A 14,062-nucleotide genomic window follows, 5' to 3' on the forward strand; every position below is an offset into this window, starting at 1 on the left:
TTTAGAAACAAAGTTGAAAAAACCTCTTAATTTATTCAAATCATCAGCAGCGTTGATTGTGCGAGATGTAAATATATTGCAATGCTCCTGCAAGTGTGGTGGCATTTCTTCCTTTTCATATACCAGCTGTGATTCATGCACTGTCTGCCCTGGAAACCATGCTCGGAATGTTGGTTGAAGTTTCGCCTGCAGCTACAGACCATACCTCAATAAGGCCGCATATAATAATTCACATTTCCTACGTAAAATGCGCATAAAAAAAAAAACGAAAGTAATATGCCGACAGCTAACGCCGTCTCGGCCTTTGTAGGGCGAGTGAGGGGGGTAAATTTTGTCCTCGGCATGACGTCACCCCGGCTCGCTGTAAAAGGTCGCCACCCAAACTTCTCGGTGCTAATACTCTCACCATACAATGCACCTGTTATTTGTTTGGCCCCTGGTCATGAAATCATTCTCAGTTTGCCGTTTCATCTCACCGAGAGCCCGATTTTGGTCATTGAGGTCTCAACCGGCTTGCACTGAAGAAGTATTAGCGAGTTCGTTTCACGGCACTCGTGCCCACGCGTGTCCACTCGCAGCGTGGAGCGGGTTCGTTTCAGCTGGCACTCCACGAGTGGTTGCACTCTCCGAGTTCGTTTCATTGCTGACACCCCACGCGTGCATGCACTCGCTGCACTGAGAAAATCGAGATTGCGCCAAAATGCAATCCCGTCGTGCCTCGCTCCGGCTAGGCCGGCAAGGTGCTGGAGCAGATGACGAAAGTTTGTCTGCTACGATGTGTCGCGGAACTGAAAGGAAAAAAAGTAGATTTTCTGATAGAAATTGCGTCCCGCGGGCAACGGAATCAAACGCGAGCTTGAACTGTGAGCGTCTCCTATTTCATGAAGGAAGCAGTTGACAAACCGTGCTTTATTTGGAGGTTTTAAGTCGCTCTGTTGCCGTAAAAACGCTGAAATATACCAGTGTGTAAAGAAATGCTCAGAACAAATGCATCAGCGGTCCCCGAGATGTTTATCACCAACGTGTGCGGGTGAAAAATTGAACATTTGTCGACAAAACTGCCCCAGCAGAAACTTTGACTGCCCAATAAGCATCAGAGAAAGCTAAATTTAGTGATTTTACCCGAGGCTTGGGCAACATCATCATGTTTAACATTTACCTACTTCAGCTAGCTTGCCCCGTCATATTTTGTTCGAGAAAGCTCTCGTTCTTGACGCCCTCACCAAAGCTAATATCTGATCCACCTGTAATGACGATCGAAATCGAAAAGTTTTGCTGGGTATTCCAGCAGACTAGTTTTAAGGCGTACCCTTTCAGTGGTCCACGCATAATGCCATACTCAAATGGATGAAGCTTCTGCTCGGACAGCATCATCCATTTTCTTCAGTGTAAACGGTTATGAGAATTGAAAGATCGCAACCAGCTGCTTTGTAGACAGCTGGTTGCGGAAATTTACGCCGTCTGTAACTATCCCTATGACAGCCGAGTTGCTTGAAGTCATCGCAACTAGAAACTACAGGCTGCAGCGACCAACGTTTGTAGATAAACGTTGGTAGCGACTGTACTCTCGCATTCCCACCCAACACTCCGAACAGCAAGGCGCCAGTTTCGGTTTGAGGTCGGTATTCTTTCTACAACATAGATGACGGCAGCATCAGTCTTCCGCACTTGGTGCATTTGGCGAATTCGTTTGAGTCCAGTTCTCCGTGCAACACTCTGCGAGTGCGATGCATTCTGGGAGAGAACTCGAACGGTGCCAGTGCGTGTGAAACGAACTCGCTATAAAATACCGCTACCAGACGCATCGTCTGCTAACATGAGGGAATAATAATGAGTTTGTTTGCTACTAGGTAGGTATCATTCTCTGACAGAAACAAAACGACGAACAGACTGGCAAGTCATCTGCGAACAGAGCCAAAAAGGGACAGTCGTCTGCTATGAATTGTGTGCTGCGCAGAGTGAGATCAAAAACTAATTGAAATATGGAACATCGGCTATTTTACGGATGCGATTGTCCTGTGCTTCGTTTGGCTATGCTGATTTGTTTTCTGGCTGTGTGTAACTTGACACCCACTGGTGCTAAAACAAGAGCTTGGGACAAGCACCCACCTTACCACGATATCAATCTCACTATCCGAAAGAGTATTGGATTTAATTACTGAGTGCCTTTTCCATTGACAAGAAGGCCCCAACATTTTCTAAGAACTCCAGTAGGGTTTTGTTGTTGCATCTTTATACTCGCAACTCATTCACTTTGCCAATTTCGTTTTTCTAGCCTGGCTCAGCTGGCAAGCTGAGCGGCGAGTCTGAAACTGTACCAATATTGTTTCCGGTCAGACTGTCCATTATTATTTATTGTTCTTCCCTGCTATTGTGATATGTCTGCACTGTAGTCATGACAGGGGCTTGAATGGTGGCTCCTACTTTCTACACATGGGTCCTAGGAAACATTTTGTAAGTGATGAGGTGCCCACAATCATGGGCGTCAGCAAAGTGGCGGAAAAGGGGGGGGGGGATTATTCTGAAGGGGTATAGCTTTCAAACCTATAACTTTGAAAGAAAACGAGGTTTGCCCCCCTCCCCCTCCTTTTCCTGCAAAACGTACTGCAGATGCCCATGCCCGCAATCTAGGCCGACGGTTCTGGAAAGAGGGTTTGTGGAACCTCTCCGTAAAGGCATTTTAGGAGTCCGCAAAACTCTGCCGGCAATAATATTTTTTTTTAAATATGATTTGGGGCATTGAGTTGAGCCCAGTCCGGCCATGGCACATTCACAGCTCCGGGAGAAAAAGGAATCTACAGAAGAATACCTCTTTTCACTCTTCCCCCTTTTTATTCTTGGTAAACACGTTTGCAGTCCACCCCCCCCCCCCCTTCCCCTTTTTTTACACTGCCTGGCGTCTCCCATCACTTCTGCCTGTCCAAAAAGGGTTTGCTTGCCACGATTGGCGGTTTCCTTCTTCTCTCTATAGCATCCTTTCTGCTAAAGTGGAAGGAGTGTAGACGGAGCTTCTTCCGCTCACCGTACCGTCTTAACCTGCAACATACTATACTCTCAGGAACAAGATAATAGCCTTGTATCTTTTCTGCCGCCACAAATGCTGTGCTTAGCATGTTTTTGGCAGAGGCTTTTGCTGCCACCACATGCCACGCTATGAAGTGGAGTGCCGCGGTGTGTGCGTGCCACATGTCGCATAAAGCAGTGCACTTTCAAGCTGCGTGGATGCAATGACGGCAGAAAAAACACCAGCAGAGCGGACAATACAGAGCATGTTATTAACAGCACTGGTTAATTCCCAATAAATCACGATCTGAATCATTACTGTAAAACCATTTATTTTTGCAAATCGGTCACAGAGGACTTAATCGCGGCCACTAAATTTTGCGAATTCCAGACGCATGCATACAAACTCTTAAAGAGATTATAAAAGCAATTTCGAAATTTTATTTGACGTCTAAAATGGGCGTCGGGCTCATCTCAGACACTGTTGACCAAGTTCCAGCCCGAACAGAAGTTTGTGTGCCGCACCAATCAATTAAACAGTTGTGGTAATATTTGCGCGGGGAAGATGACTGAGACCCCCCCCAGGACGGCGGCAGAAAGGTGAACTAAAGTGCGCCGTCAAAGCGTGACGACAACGGGCTCCTCGTCAGGCGATTGCTTCAAACGGTTTAAACGAATGATGCGCTCTTGGTTTAGAATTCGGTAGTGAGATGGCATACAAAAAAGTAATTTGAACGTTGGATAATTTTTTAAAGCTGTAGTTCGGAATTAATAGGTTTCATAGCGTGTGTAGGAATAGGTTCCATAGCATATGTGTAGCGTGTGGGATGACAAGGAAGAAGACTTGTGGAAATAAATGACAGCTGTATACTGTGCTGGTTTTGAGACGGTGGTGTGTATGTTCCTTTTTGTTTCCTTGTCTCAAGGAAACAAAATTTTGACAGCAAATTTTGAACCCTGCTAGTGCACACCTTTCTGATCCAAAACTGACTTCAAGACCCAGTAGGTTTCAAAGCCGGTTTCAAATAAGAAAACCAACGCAAAAGTCAACTTCGAAACTTGGGATGTTTTGAAGTGATTTTTGGCGTTAGTTCCCGAAAAGATATGTCATCAGTTTGGTGGCCGGGAGCTAAAAGCATTTCATGCTTAAAATCATACTCATCAGTGCGGCCTTTATTATTCTCTGACTGAATCAATTCTGCTTTTATATGCAGGAGGGAACCATTTGGCTTTTCGAAGGCTTTACTGTGGTCATGGCGGCCTACTGGCTTTTCGGCTTCGCCCATGGCCAGAAGACGTACAATAGGAGCTGCCTTCTTGAGAGGCTTTGTCTTATTCTAATCTACTCACAGCTACGGCCAGTTGCAATCAAGGTGATTAATACAATCAAGAAAACACCTGTAGCCTGATTGCTGATCACATAGTGCAATCGCCAAAGTCTGTGAAACTCCTGCCAGGATTGTTCCGATTTTCGAAATCATTAAAGGCTTCGTTTGTTTTTCTTGAGATGGCAGCTGCAAGTTGTGTGGCTCACATACCTAAGTATGCTTCAATTCATGACCAGCTTTATTCGTTTATATTCATCACATTTCTCTAGTCCTCCGTATTGTTTCCTAGTCATCAAACTATTAGACACCTGTATGGAGTAGTTACATTTTGTTTTTACGTTTTTATCAAAACGGTTTGTGTCACCCTGTCTGGAATTCATCCACCTTAGTACGAAATGTCAAATTAATCTCACGTTGAAATACTTTTTAAAAGTGGAGATGACCGGCATTAAATGTTGTGTTTCTTTATCACTCCTGTTCATACTTTGTATATTACTTCAGTCAAAAGACACCACCAGTGTTCAATACGCCCCGTCCGAGCACAAGCTTTTCAGCCTGGATAAGGTGAGCGTGAGTGAGCACGTACTAAGCAGTACCGAAGGTAATGAGCGTGCACTGCTGCTTTTTCAGTTTCAGAAATGCTCTGTTTTAGAAAAAAATAAAAGCCAGGCATTGTTGTGGTATATTCATAACATTGTGGCTTTCTTGAAGAATGCGGGCATTCTGAAGGTGCTGAAGGCTTGCCAGGGTGACAGCGCGGTCGAAGGCGACAAGTGCGAGCTAGTACACGCTCTATCGCAAGCTCTTTTTTTGCGAAAGCGCTTCGCAAAGTCGCTCTTGCATGCCTGTAGCCTTTGCTGCCCTACAGTGGTAATGGTAAGCAACTCCGGCTGACACAAGAAATCATCCCATCGCTGCCACACTCCGTTTCCCTTTAAAGGGCTGGTGAACCGAAATTTGGATTTCAGAAAACGATGCAGAAGCCGTAGGCGGGACGCTACAATCCCTAAAGCACTACTCGTAGCCACAAGGCGATATCTCGAATGGACGGCCGTATTTTTGGAGAAAGAGGTTGAGATTGAACGAGGCCGATGAGGCGCGTGACGTCGAGATATCTCGTTTTCTCCTCTCTCTGCTTCGCCCCCTCAAGGCGGCGAGGCGGAGAAGACGCGAGGTCGTTCCCTCTCCTTCTCGGAGAAACAAGACAAACAAATCTGTCAAATGCGCCTCCTTTTTTTTAAAAATAAGTTCATCCATTCGAAATATCGCTGTATGAGTGATGTTTTAGTGTTTGTAGCATCTTGTTACACGCTTTTGCCGCAGTGTTTTATGGAATCCAGATTTCGGTTCAACATCCCTTTAAGTGCAAGTGAAACTGAAATGCCAAGAATGATCACGTTGTCCTGAACGACAGTTGCACTGCACAAGCGCGCATGCTTAGCAACATTCAAAGCATGGAGCTTGCTCTTAAAGCCTCTGCATCAGGCTTCCTGTTGCAGCTCGTGTTACCGGAGCAAGCTTTTGGGCAGACACTTTTCTATAAGCAGAAACTTCACCTGGCATCGCAGAGCTCCGACCGGTACTCGGAGTACTTAGTTGCGGTACTTTAGATAAAACAGAAGGGCAACAGGTGAAGTAGAAACTTCACCTGCACCGCAGTACTCCGACCGGTTCTCGGAGTACTTACTTGCGGTATTTTAGATAAAACAGAAGGGCATTGAGCAGTGCAAACTATGATTATTGTCAGGTAAGAAGTATTCAGTTGCAGTAATTGTTTTGCTTTACAAACAAAAAGGCTGGAGTATGCTTAAATGCTGGGCTAGCAACCAATTGCTACCAGGGGCCCTATGCTACACGACGGGACTAAGCGGAATCAAGGGACCGGGAGCCATCCAGCGACCTGGGTGCAAAGATGGGGTCAGCTTCCACGGGATTGGTGCCACCTGGATCTTGTCCCAAAGGGCCAGCAGCAGCTGGATAGCTTCGCATTGCGATGCGGGGATGGGGATGCCGAGCGAGCTCGGGGCATGCCGCCCACTCAGTGTGAGGGCCAGGTGCTCCCACTGACCGGCTAGGTGCATGTTGATGAGTTCCTGGAAGGTGCTGTTTACACTTGGCGTTTGGCGTTCGACGCGTACGGCGGCACCCCCAGTGCCAGCTAGTACCCCTTGCGAATAATCACGCCCATCTTGCCCTTACCTCTCGACAACAGGTTGAGATACGGATTTGCGCAGGCGATGTGGCTCACGACGAGTGGTTGGGTCAGCCGGATCAGGTCCGACTCCTCGAGCCCGTGTCTGTGACTCGTTATCCTTCTCACCATGCGCATGACTTGCGTGGTTGTCTTGACGAGTCGGTCGACCGTGTACTTGGCTCCGCCGTCCCGCTGGAGGTGAAGGCCCCAGGATCTGAACCCGCTTCACCACCGGCACGAGGGTACCATCCTTTAACGTGAGGCGGATGTCCGCCTTCTTCTTCTTCGGGAATTGGCTTGCCCGCGAGGAGGAGCAACAGCTGAGACTTATCGGGGGCGCGCTGGAGGTTGCCGGCCTCGAGGTAGTTCTGCACCGTCTCGATGACTTCTTCGAGGAAGTCTTGCCTCCCGCTGTCCGATCCCGACGTAGCCCAAATCGTCAGGTCGTCCACGTAGAGTGGCATAGAGTGTATGCTTCATCCGGGGAATCCGTTCCAGTAGAGGAGGCGGCTTGCACATCGCCAGGTAACAAGGTGGGTGACAGGACCGAGCCTTGCCGGTTGCCCTTGCTCGGTATCGGGATGGTGCTTGTGCGGATGGACTCGATTCCGATGCTGGCCATCCAGTTGCTCAGGAAGTCCCGCACATCATACATCCGGGGCCCGCACCCAGTTGAGGCCAAGTTCTCGAACACCAGCGTGTGACTGACGTTGTCAAAGGCGCCCTTTATATCCAGGGCCAGGGCCGCCCGTGTTGTCGTACAGGAGATTCTGTCAAGGATATCCTCCTTGATCTGAAGCAGGACATCCTGCGTGGAGGTGTGACCAAAACCCGAAAATGGTGTTCATGGTGGCATTGAGTTCATACAGGATGGTCCCCTCAAAAATCGCTGTAAACAGCTCATCAAGGCATGGGCATTTAAAAAACTGAAATGGAGTGTCCAGGTCTGTGACGCTCGGCGGTATACGTGATAACCTCTATTTCTTTTGGATCCTTTTCAAGGGAGTATATTTTCCACTTCGGGGCACTTTTCTTGTTTCTGGCACTTACTACTGCAGGAACTGTTTCACCCTCACTTTCTTCTTTGCTTTCACAGCACTCATTTGATGTTAATGTGGAAGGGAATTGGCCGGATTCCACTCTTCGTTCCTACGTAAAATGTGCGGGCGTCCAATACCTGCCACAAAAAGGGTACTTAAGATTCCAAAAATGACTAAGAGTGTGTAAACATATGATGCCAGCATTTTTTTTTTCTTTTTTTTTATTTCCAATGAGCAACATTATATTATGCCAAAACTCTCCCTAGGTGCACACTGCATTTCACAGCGCGCTATACTCTGCCGGAAAAATCGGCACCTGCACGCAAAGGGGCGTCGTTTCCTCAGCAGTGTATTTTACCTTGTGAAATTTTAAGGCGCTCCTTTTTTTCGCAGCTAGAAAATCCTTAAAAATACTAAAAATGCGTTCGCCACGGACGACCGAGTCTTCCGCCGGCAAACGCTCTCGTTTGCATACGATACGCCTTGAAATTTTCACCCCATGGTCGATCAGGCGCCGATTTTTCTAGTTGCTTTCCCATACCTTGAACCGCCCAGAAACACCGCGCGCGCCCGTAAATTAAAAAAAAGAAAAGAATGGAACGGCATTGAATGTTTTGTTTACTTACCGACTTTGTGCGTGGACCGCGCCACGTTGCGCTGCCTAATGCACCGCGTTTTGGAACTAATTCAGTTGACAGTTCCCTCCGAAGATGAAGCCACTGAAGCCACGGCGTTAATCGGGCTGGTAGGCTGTTCCCTTTCGAACGGGCGGAAGAAGACTACGAAGAATTCGGCAGCGAACGGACGGAAACTCGATTACGTACAGCTTCAGTAGTCGACGCTTTGTTTTCTCGATTGCGTTCGCGGCGTTCACCGTGGACTCGCGCACTCGGCCGTAGCCGAACGGCCGAACCAGCTGGACAGCTGCCGGCGCGTGTACCGACAGCGTCGCCATAGCAACCACGCCGCGAGTGTGGTTGCCAGACAGAATTCACAAGATTTTTTTTTCTCGTCACTCACGTTGAGTTACTAGAAGTTAGGCGCGTATCATTATAATACATTATGCTGTAAGAAGTTATTAAGGAATATGTGTACCTACCTAAGACAAATGCAGAAAAAATATTACTGAAAAATAAAACTGGCGTAATCTTTTCATATCTTGATTAAGACTAGCGTGGTCACTGGGCTAACCGATGCGCGAAATAGGAGGGCATATATACCGCTCGAGGCACTTGTTAGTTTGTATGAGTAGGATGTATGAATTATTTGTTGTGTGTTGTGCAATTGATCGGTTCTTGTATCCCCGTGTGTATGTACAGTGTTCTGCGTATGTCCATGTCGTGAGTAGATGTAACCGCGCGGCGGGCAGCAGAAAAAAAAACTGCTGTTTTCTTTTTTCAAATGTTTATCACTTTTTTTTTTTCGTCGCTAGATGGGGGTTGTCGCCGCCCAATTTGAAAAGTGTGGCAGTTGGTGATCTATAACTATTAGAGGGCTGGATGCCATTAGTCCATCCGTCGTGTTGATCGCTCCGAGTTGTTCGGTTCCGCTGGTAGCTGTGTCGCCGTGTTATGCTGCCTGATTGCAACAAAAGGAGGTTAGGCGGCTTCCCCAGCGCGTGTTCTAGGTGCTGAATGCCGCTGTTCACGCACAAACGTTCATGAGTGGATAACGCACGTAACAGATGTGAGCACAGGCAATAGTTAATCGAGAGCCACACGGAGCGCGAGTGCGATACCTCCTAGCCGCTGTCGACAGAGGGTGTCGGAGCGATTCGTTGTCAACTTGTCGCCCACGGCAAGTGGGCGTTTTGTTCAATAAAGCCAGCCTGTCAGTGTTTTGTAAAGCTATCCCTTCTTTATAAGCGCTTCTGATGCGATGAAAATGCGACCGGCATTGAGCAGGCCGAGCGAGACTTCGGCGACAGTCTCGGCTGTTCAGTCCCCAGCGGTTTCGGCCTTACTCGTATTATTTGCGGTGTTGGCGCTTGGACATAGAGATGTTTGGAAAGTTTTTTGCGCTTACAGATGACACCAAACGAGCGTGCGAGCCGTATGCTCTTGCTCCGGCGAGAAGCCGCGTACGGCTCGCCAGGCTCGTATCGCCTGTCGCATACTGGCCGCCATATTGTTTTTAGGGTGTTAGCAGTTAACACGATTTTCACCACCTCCGGCGGCTAACACCCTTACACGAATAAAGGCGCTAGCGAGAGGACGAGCCATTTACACGAATAAGGGTGTAAAAATTTTAAGTGTGTATACTACACAACAGCTTGAAACGCGGGAGAGAAATGATGAAGCCGAAGACCGAAGCTTTTTGTTTTTATCACTTTAACGGACGAGTCCGATTTTTTTCTCTTTTTATTGCCGAGGGGAACGCACTAACTGAACGAATGCGGATCCCAGTTTACCACAGAATAGATGCGGCTTTTAAATTGCAACAGATATTTTTGGCGCGTTACATTCAACAGCGCCGGATGCTTCGCACCAGTACGTGTGTGTCGACATCCGCTTCTCATTTTCCATCTGCCAACAACCTTCACCCTTTTTCTTACCTAAAATGCTCAGTATTTGCAGGATATGTTGTGGAACCGTACATACGACGACAGAATGCGCTCATATATAGGATCAGCAGCATATTATTCAGGCGCAGCTAATTGGCCAACAGTTCGTGTTGTATCTCAAGTGTTTGTGGGTCATTTAAGTCTCGTTACACTATTATAAAAAAATACCTATAGCATATAATCAGTCATGGGTGAGTTACTTTTAAAAAGTAATTCCTTACAGTTACAGTTACTTTCAGAAAAAAGTAGCGAAGTTAGCGTTACAGTTACCGCAACAAAAGAGTAACTCGTTACAGTTACAGTTACTTTCAAGAAGTAACGACGTTACTTTTCAGTTACTTTTCTATAACACAAAAATTAAGGAAAAACTAGTGTTTGAAAGAAAAATATAGACATGAATCAGTCGGGCTTCTACCATACGGGTAAATTCAAACTTAATAATTTAGCTTCAAAATTAGTCAATATTATGAAAAGACTAAAGACCAAAATTCAACTGGATGTGTTTTCTCAGATTTGAACACGAAGACTTGTTCTCGGAATACTCCTCGTTGCAAAGTTTGCATACTGCGGTCAAATAGTTAGCAACCACCTTCACCACAGAAAAATTCTCTCTGTACGCTGTCCATGCTAATTCTTTGTTCTCGTGAACATCCCTATCCTTGGTAGCACTAGCACATTGCTGGCTCGTTGACGGTTTCGCTAGGTTCATGGATTTCTTTGATATATATAAATTCGTACCCGGCAAGCCAGAAACAAGCATTGCGCAAGCAGCAGTAAATTTTGCCTCCACCGTTGAAACCACGCCCGAGTAGTGGCGCAAATCAAAATACGAAACATACGAACTTCCCTCCACGTATATTGTTGTTCCAGGGTTGATTCACCCAATTAAAAAGCGTGCGCAAAAAAAGAGAAACCGCAACAGAGATAGTGCTTCAATTTATACTAAGATGTAAGTGTTCAGTCACAAAGTACAAGCAAGTGCGGAAAGATAACTACATTCTTCTTTTTTCATCAAATCTACACGTGCTATATTCGGATAGTGACTCGCGAAAAAGAACGCATTCTCAAGTTTGTGCAAGGCCAACTGATACTCGAAATGTCGGAACAGACAATTTGGAAAGTGCAAGGAATAGCTATAGTCAGTTACAGGTTAAGAAGGTAGCGGCAAATGCCCCTCAAAGGGAATCAGATATCCCTCCGCCACCTCCGCATCCAATAGCGTCCCACCGTTTCCGTGACGTCGCGGCCAACGCGCGAGGAGGGTGTTGCCCTTCTGTACATATTTGCTTTATCTTTCGACTTTGACTTAGCATTGTGGAAGCCACGAGAGGGAGATTAGAGTTCTCCCCCACCGACGGAAACAAATACGGCTTTCGGGGATTAGCTTCCCCCCCCCGATGGATACAAAGGCTGCTTTCAGGGGCTCGGTTCCCTCTCCGATGAATACAAAGGTCGCTTTCTTAAAAAGTGGGATCGGAGACAAGTGGGAATCCATTGAAGCGGAACAAGGAGCGTTTCCAGTGAACTCTTCTTTCGACTGCGGAGAGATTTGAAACGGGCGCATCACACTTGTGGGAGGAGTTTCTCCTACCTTCTTGACTTGTAACCGACTATAGATTATACTCGTTCAATGATATACTATTCACAAAGAACTGAAAAGTAACGACAAAAGTAACGTCGTTACTTTCATCGTTACCTCAGAAAAAGTAATAAAACTACAGTTACACGTTACATTCCTGAAAAGTAACTCGTTACAGTTACAAGTTACCGAAAAAGTAACGAAGTTACAGTAACGCGTTGCTAGTAACGCGTTACTGCCCAAGACTGCATATAATTCAATTTATAACGCCATATTTAGTGTTATATTCGCCCAAATCTATCGCTAGCTCCTTGATTCAGTTGCCAAAGTTTCAGGAAAAACAGTTATATTATTGAAAAATTATAACCCAGACAACGGAAAGACATCCTATGCACATCCTCAGGATGTCCGAGTCGGGATGATTGGACATCCTCAAGTAGTCCCCAACTCATCCTCAAGCAGTCCAAACAAGATCCATTTGTCCGTCCATTGCACATCCTCCGTATGTCCTGAGGAGGTCCCCTCAGGACATTTTTCGTTCATTCTCGGACATAAATGCTGACGGTTGCTTTTGTTAATTAAATGAGTAATTTGGTGCATATGTACGAGTATTTAACCAGAATGAGTGAAAGAAATAATTTAAATGTGCTTGAGGTTTTAAAACAGAAGCACAAGGGACAAAAATTACACCATCTTCCCGAGGGGAACCATGGGGTGATGCGGAGCACCGCGGATCGTTATTAACGGTGTTAGTAACGTTGTTAGTAACGTTGTTAACTTGCGTGTTTTTACGTTGTTAACCTGCGTTGGTTACCACACATAGCGTGAACGTTGTTGGAAACTCCGCGATGGTCCGCATCACCCCATGGTTCCCCTCGGAAAGATGGTGTAACTTTTTTCCGTTTTTTCTTGTGGGTGCTCCGGCGGCGGGGAGTGGAGGAGGCCTCTCTCGTCGTCCCCGAAAGAGCCTGCCGCCGGCAGCAGCCAGCGATCGGCTCGACAGCGGCGCTGCGCCGACGAGCTCGCGCGCCCGCCGCGAGGGTCGACAGCCCTCCCTCCCTCCCGGCGGGCGAGGAGGAAAAGCGCGTGCACACACGCCGTCGCTGCTGCTGGCAGATCTGGCAGTAGCGCACACCAGAGAGAGAGAAACAGCGGTGAACAGAACCTGAACGCGCGCAGCGCGCTACCGCTGCTTATATTCACACTTGAAGGAGAGGAGACTAGAGGAGGAGAGTTGCGCGTGCGCGCGCGGTGTGAGTAGAAGCGAACGCACGCGAAGTGCACGCGGCTGGTGGAGAGAGAGAGCGGAGAGAGAAACGCGCAGCTGTTGGAGAGAGGGAAGGAGGAGAGTTGCGCATGCGTAGTGTGAGTGCGGACTACGACGCCGCGGGACATAGACCCGAGCAAGAGATGCTCCGCATCTAAAAAAAAAAAAACAGGTACAGACAGCATTCAGCTCTCAACTACTTCGACTTTTCAGCATAATCTTCATACCCTTCTTTCCTGAGGGACGGTGTGAAGACCACGCCAAAAAAGTTGGCGTAATTGTGAGTTGCAGGACGTCCGTGTCTGTCTTGATTATCTGTTTGTCCCTGTACTTGTGTTTAAAAACCCCAAGCAAATTTAAATTACTTCTTTCACTCAATTCTGGTTACATGCAAAAGGATGCTTAACTAATATGCCTTCATGCTTTCAAGATACCCAAGAAAGGACGTTTCGGTTTAGAAGGGCATAACCTGAACTTAATATATGAACATATAACCAGGGTTAAGCTTTGTGTGATTTTGCAGATGCACGCATGAATGACTAAAAAAGACTGAATTATAAATTTTATTTTCAGGAACAGGAATATATTTCTAATGAATTGCCCAGCCTTGAGGAAGACTAAAACTATGAAAATACATCACAATAACATATTCCGAGACTAGAAACTTCAGACTTGTGTGTCGTTTCACACACCTCGATCCTCAGTCAGAGGAGGGCTCTGGAAAAAAGAACATAACTGACAATTATGAGTCTGAAGCTACTGCATCAGAAAATAACCTTCACGTTCCCATTTACTTTAAAGGCACGCCAATTCATGCAGGAGACACACAGAGGTTATCTCGATGAAAACGACATGCTTGAATATTTCTCAAGAGGCCCTACAACGTATTGGAGGATTTGTGCACAAAAATATTTCGAAAATTAAGTAATTCACCTTCCTTAATCGGCCAGAAAGGCCGCAAAAAATATCATGATATTGATCTATAGGCCACTTTTAAAAATCCTTCCATGCAATGCTCCGCGCGTTGCACTCTGGGAACCAGTTGGCCACGGGGCGGTGTGCCATGTTTCGCGTTTCAATCAAACAGC

The sequence above is a fragment of the Ixodes scapularis genome, unplaced genomic scaffold, assembly GCF_016920785.2.
Source record: "Ixodes scapularis isolate PalLabHiFi unplaced genomic scaffold, ASM1692078v2 PGA_scaffold1__304_contigs__length_218370807, whole genome shotgun sequence".
Taxonomy (NCBI): Eukaryota; Metazoa; Arthropoda; class Arachnida; order Ixodida; family Ixodidae; genus Ixodes; species Ixodes scapularis.